This window comes from Balaenoptera borealis, assembly GCF_965194805.1.
Source record: "Balaenoptera borealis genome assembly, chromosome: 2".
NCBI lineage: Eukaryota > Metazoa > Chordata > Mammalia > Artiodactyla > Balaenopteridae > Balaenoptera > Balaenoptera borealis.
In genome coordinates, this window is record NC_138867.1 from 171,103,523 (window position 1) to 171,110,249 (window position 6,727).

Genomic DNA, 6,727 nt, shown 5'->3' on the forward strand with positions numbered 1-6,727 from the left:
TACATGGGCAAGCTGGGGTGCGGGCAACGGTGACTCTGGACCCCAAGTTCACAGCCAGCGCTGCCCTTCGAAGGCCAGGGTGCAGCGGGTAAAAGCATGAACATTCAGGTGCCAGGTGAGCAGGGCAAACATCTCTGGGGCTGTTCTCCATGCGTGGGCCAGGAGGGTGTCTGCACCATTTCTCAGCACAGAATCAGGAAGCTCAGAGATGTGAAGCCTCTGGCCTCCGGGGCACACAGCCTGACAGGAATTCAAGTCTTTTCTCCAAGCAGCCCAGGGCCTGGGTGGAGACATGACTGCTGGGAGCAAGAACAGAGAAACCAGCCTGGTTGGGGATTACCTGCCTCAGACTCAGGGAATAAAGGGCACAGTCAGAAGAGGGCACCTCGTGGCATAAGGGGTAAGGCTCCAAGGGGCTGAGAGAGAACAGGGTCCAGACATGGGAGGGCAGAGCTGGGAGATCCTGAGTGGGCAGCCTCACTGTGACTGTGGGCTGTGCTGACCCTCTCTGGGCTCAGTCTTCCCATCTGGTAAATGGGATGTTGGATGAGAGACTGAGGAGGGACCAAGGAGGGTTCCACTGGAAGATGGGAAGGATCTGGAGCCCCAAAAAATAGAATGAAGGAAAAGTGCTGGCAACTAGTACTCATGCTACTGCGTGCCAGTACTCCACATATAGTAAGCCTACTCTGTGCAGGCAACTGTATGTAAAGAGTGCCTACTCTGGGCTGGATACCTCAAAAACCATGCCTAAAGTGTGTGACAAACTCTACATAAAGCATGCCTACTATGCGTCAGGTGCTCTAGGTAAAGTGCATCTACTGTGTGTGAAGTACTCTGCATAAATCCTATCTAATTTATGCTAGGTCTTGTGCCTAAAGCATGCCTACTCTGTGCTGGGTAATCTATGTAAAGCACACCTCTTGTGTGTTGGGTGTTCTATGTGAATATGTCTACTGCGTGCCAGGTGCCCTACATAAAGCACACCTGCTGTGTGTCAAGTGCTCTACATAAAATAAACCTACTCTGTTCCAAGTACTTTACATAAAGCATGCCTACTATATGCTAGATACTCTACATAAAGTGTACCTACTATAAGCTGGGTACTCTAAACAAATCCTGTCTATTGTATCCCAGGTGTTCTACATAAAGCATGCCTACTGAGTGCCAGACATACTACACAAAGAACGTCTACTATGTGCTGGGCAGTCTACAAAAATCATGCCCGCTCTGTGCCAGTACTATACATAAAGGGCTCTGTGTGTGTGTCAGGTGCACTACATAAAGTAAACCCACTGTGTATCAGATGTTCTGCCAGCAAGATAATATATCACCCTCCCCTCAGTGCTCTGGGCCAGAACCCTGGGATCAGGCAGAGAGACGCAAGTGACAGCAAGAGGGAAGATACCTATTTAACAGAAGAGCAAACAGAAACTCAAAGAGGGCAAACCTCTAATCTAAGTTGCAGAGCTGGAAGGTACCCAGGTCTGTCATACCACCAAGCCTAAGCCTTTTCCCTCTGCCAAGCTGCTCCACTCCCAAACATAAGGGACAATGCCCTATTAATCCAGGGACATTTATAATGGTGGAATCTCAGGCAATATGGTGACCCCAGTGGGGAGATTCCTTGAGGTCCTTGCATCATCACATGGACCATCTTCCCACAACCAGGATGCACCACCCAATGGATCTAGAGCTCCCCTCCTGGCCCTCTCTGGATCCTGTCCAGAACTGCCCTGTGGGGTGGTCTCCGGTGACAGAGGACTTGAAGGATGGGGCTCCTGGCAGAGCTACTGAGCAGGAGAGTAGGGGAAGGACAGTCTTCCTGACACTGTAGGATGTTGGGGAGACCCCAAAACTCCTTCCACCTCAACACTGGCTGGGGAAATCAAATGGAGGATCCTAAAAACCTTAGTGGGGTGAGGTGCACCATCCCCGCCGAACCTCTACCACCTCCGCAAGGGTAGACTTAGCCTCCGGGCAGGTCCATCCATATCATGGTCAGGCAGGCATGGCCAGAATATAATAAACCAGGCAGGGTGCTGGGACGCAGGGGAGAAAGATCTCCAGTGCCCAGAGGGGTTCAGCTCACTGAAGACCTACTGTGTGCCCGGAACAGGCAGGCAGCCTAGATCAGGAACGGCAGCCACCACACCAACATTTCCCACATAAGCCACTGAAGCTGTTTTAAGCCCCTAAGGTATATTAATTGTTTTTTTTCATTTTACAGATGAGGAAACTGAGACTGAAAATCATGTGAGTGACTCACCCAAAGCCACAGAGCTGTTGGAATTAGGCTGTGCGCCAGGCTCTACATTGAGTACCCTGAACCACTAAGCTCTGCTCCGTCTGTATCTATAAATGGGCATTTCATTAGCAACACCTCCCAAGATGGTTGGAATCATTAAAAGAGACAATGCATGTAAAACACATAGGACAGAGGAAGGGCTCAATAAACACAGTCATTATTGCTGTTGTCATTGTTTTTGTTGTAAACATTCAACAGCGCTGCAAGATCAAACTCATTACCTGTTTTTACAGAAGAGAGCAGGAGATTCAGAGAGCTGAAGCAACTTGCCCCACCCTCCGAGAGCAAATTAGGTAAATACAACAGTACAGGTGACAGCAAAGCCTGGCACATAGTACATACTCATTAAATATCCGGGGAAGAAATATTTTTGAACTGGGGTTGGTTGAATCTGCAGATGCAGAACCAACAGACATGGAATTCTGCCTGTATTTGTCTTTCTCTAACTTATTTCACTTAGCATAATGCTCTCAAGGTCCATCCATGTTGTCACAAACAAGCAGGTTTTCCTTCTTTCTCCTGGCTGAATAGTATTCCATTGTATATATACACCACATCTTCTTCATCCATTGATGGACAGTTAAGTTGTTTCCATATCTTGGCTATTGTGAATAATGTTGCAATGAAGACGGGAGTGCAGATATCTCTATGAGATCCTGATTTCAATTTTGCTGGATCATATGGCAGTATTATTTTTAATTTTTGAGGAACCTCCATACTGTTTTCCATATGTCTCCGTGTCATTTAAAATTCCTATCGTTAATGTGTGAGAGTTCTGCTTGCTCCCCATACTCACTGGCACCTGGTTGTGTCAGTGTTCCCCAGCCATTCTTATGGGTGAGCAATGATATATCACTGTGATTTTAGTTTGCATTTCCTAATGACTAATGATGTTGAACATTTTTTCATGTGCCTATTTGCCATACATATATCTACTGTGGTAAAACACCTGTTCAAATCTTTTGCCCATTAATTTTCCTTGGATTTTTACCTTCTATTGTTGGGTTTTACATACAAATCCTTTGTCAGATATGTGATTTGCAAGTCTTTTTTCCTAGTGTATGGCTGGTCTTTATCTTAAATTTCTTTCACAGAGCAAAATTTTAAAAGGTTTTTAAAGTGCAATTTATCAATTTTTTCTTTTTATGATTATGCCTATGGTGTTATACATAAGAACTCTTTGTCTAAACTAAGGTTACAAAGATTCTCGTATATTTTTTCATCTAAAAGCTTTACAATTTTACATCATTTAGTTCTGTTAAATTTTGTATAAGGTGTGAGATATGTGCTGACTTTAATTTTGCATGTGGATGTCTAATTTTTCCAGTACCATTTATTGAGAAGGCTATCTTTTGTGTATTGATTTGCCCTGCATTATTTTTTTTTTTAATTTCTGGACTCTCTATTCTGTTCCAATGATTTATATGTCCAGTCTTTGACCAATATTGCACTGTCATGATTACTGTTGTTTTATATTATGTCTTGAAAGGGGTCTTCTAAATCCTTCAACTACATTTTTCCTTTTCAGAAAATTTTGGCTATTCTAAAGTCCTTTGCATTTTCATGTAAATTTTGTGATCAGCTTCTCTATTTCTACAAAAAGTCCTCCTGGGATTGTGACTTCTTGAATTTGTAGATCAATTTGAGGAGACTTAACATCTTAACAATATTGAGTTTTTCACTCCATGAACATTGTATATCTCTCCACTAATTTGGGTCTTCTCGGATTTCTTTCATCAGTTCTTGAAATTTTCATCCTAGAAATCGTGCACATATTTTGTTAGATTTATACCTGAGTATTCTACTTTTTGTGGTGAATGACACTTGAAAATGGTATTTGAAAACATTTCCCAATTGTTTATTGCTAATGTACAGCAGGGTTGGCATATTTTTTCTGTGAAGACCCATATAATAAATACTTTATTGGCTGCAGGCCATATTCAGGAACTCCTTCTCCTCTTCCTCCCCCTCTTTTACAATCCTTTAAAAATATAGAATAATTCTTTGCTTGCATATCTTACAAAGACAGGCCATAGGCCAGATTTCGTCCATAGACCATAGTTTGCTGACCTCTGGAATATAAAAGTAGAATTAATTTTTGTATGCTGACCATGTATCCTGAAGTCTATTGGATCATTTCCATCATAATAAAAATAATGTTGTTATTACCTCAATCTTAAAAAAAAACCCTTCCCTTGACCCCATTTTCCCATCAATTAATACATGATTTTTTCCCCCCACCATGGAGCTAACCCCTTCAAGAGTTATCCGTACTTGGGTGTCAAATGTCTCCTCTTTCGCTAAAAAAGGGCTTTGACTTTCCACTAAGGGCCATGATAGTGAATGAATGAGAGAGAGGGAGGAGGGCAGGCGTGGAGCCTGTGGGGCCCCAGATGCTGCTGCACCTGTGTGTTTAATTCTCTATACACACCCCAGGCCTGGTCCAGTCACTGGCTGCTGTGGGGTGTCTGTTCCTCTCCTGAGTGTGTTGGAGGCTCCTTCTGCTGGAAGATTCAGAAACAACAGGCTCTAAGACATTCGGTCTCCATTAGTTCAATGTGTGTGTGTGGCTATGTGACTGTGTGTGATCGTGTGTAAGTGTATGTGTGACTGTGTGCACACACGTGTGAGCATGTGTATATGTGAGTGTATGCATGTAATTGTGTGTGCAGGTACGTGCATGTGTGTGTGCATGTGCACACGTATGTGTTTGCATGAACATGTGTAAGAGTGTGTATCTAACTGCAAGCATATGTGGGTGCATGTAATTGTGCTTGTGTGTGACCATGTGCACACAGTGTATATGCAATTGTATGCATGTGTGGGTGTATTGGTAAGGGTGGGAGTATATGTGTTTTGAAGTCACTGAACTGCTGTAACTGTCTGCACCAGTTGTGTTCCTTGCAACAACTACTGTGGGAGGCTTCTGGCCCTGTCCCCAGACCTCAGCCGTGCACTGCAGGCAGGACATTCTCCAGAAATAATGCCCTTGTAAGCAGCTCTGACTAAGGACTGGTGGGTGTGTGTTCTCTGCTGTCCCCCAGAGGGACTGAGCCCCAGGTGCCACAGTGTGAGCTTTCTGGCTAAAGTACCCTTTATCTGCTGCCTTCCCTTCCCAGTCTCCCTTCCACAGTGCCCTACTGGCATTTCCTGGGATTACTTCCCCAAGAAACAAATTGCAGTTGAATTCTTGCCTCAAGGTCACCTCCAAATAAAGTATTTGCACTTGAATCCTTGCACTGGGGTCTACTTCCAGAGAACGCAAACTAAGACACACATATAAACTTGCTCCTGCAAACCCCAAAGGCCTGTTATTATTCCCTTTTTGCTGAGAAGGAATGTGAGGCACAGAGAGGGCAAGTCACTTGCCCAAGGTCACAGAGCTGGAGAGTGGCAAAGCCCAGGTTTGACCATGAGCCATCTTACCCCAAGCCCAGTGCTTACTCCTCTCCTGGGAGCCTCTTCCTTGCTAAGGGAGGAGGGAAAGAACAGGGTATGTTCCTAGCCTGCAAGATAGCTGATGTCTGTGCCAGGGGGACTTATGGCTCATGGTTGGTGCCCTGTCCTCATTCTGTCACAAAATAAGAGAAAATGCCAATTATTCATGCTTGGTGCTGACCCTGAGCCAGGGATTGCCGTTAGCACTTTTCTCATTTCAATTCATTTGATTTTCACAACCACCTTGTCAAAACCCTCAGTTTTCAGGTAAGAAAACCGAGGCACATAAAGGTAAAGACACCTGCCAAAATATCTCAGCTGGTCCTGATTTGAACCCTGGTACTTGGAGTCCTTGTTCTTAACCACGATGCCTTCTGGCTTCTCACAGGTCGTATATTTTGAGTCCTGCTGCATGCCAGGCATGGCACTAAGCATGCAGCAAGCATGCTGTGTGCATAACATTAAGCATTTTTTCTTTTAAAAATATAATTTGTGGGACTTCCCGGGTGGTCCAGTGGTAAATAATCCACCTTCCAATGCAGGGGATGCGGGTTCGATCCCTGGTCAGGGAACTAAGATCCCACATGCCATGGGGCAACTAAGCCCGCACGCCACAACTACTGAGCTCACGTGCCTCAACTGGAGAGCCTGTGTGCCTCAAATTACAGAGCCCACAAGCTCTGGAACCCGCACGCCACAACTACAGAAAAGCCCGAGTGCCACAACGAAGAGGCCATGAGCCTTAACGAAGATCCCGCATGCCTCAACTAAGACCCGATGCAGCCAAAAATAAATAAAATGAATAAATAATAAATCTAAAATATATGAATATATAATTTGTAATTACATAGATTAGTAATTATAATGAAAAATGCTTTGCAGTCTCCATCTAAGAAAAGGAAACAGTTGGGTAAATGTAGACATTTAGCAGAACCATTCTTCCTCCTACTCTGCCCTCCCATTCCAGGTGTTGGGTATAAT

General features: G+C 44.4%; 1 long non-coding RNA gene across 1 annotated transcript; it reads left to right on the forward strand.

Annotated features, from left to right (window-relative positions):
- The first annotated feature begins 33 nt into the window (after positions 1-33).
- Positions 34-2,468, forward strand: LOC309624635. Its single transcript, XR_014242067.1, has 2 exons — positions 34-115; positions 2,231-2,468. It is a non-coding gene; the product is annotated as an uncharacterized lncRNA (long non-coding RNA).
- Positions 2,469-6,727: the final 4,259 nt, after the last annotated feature.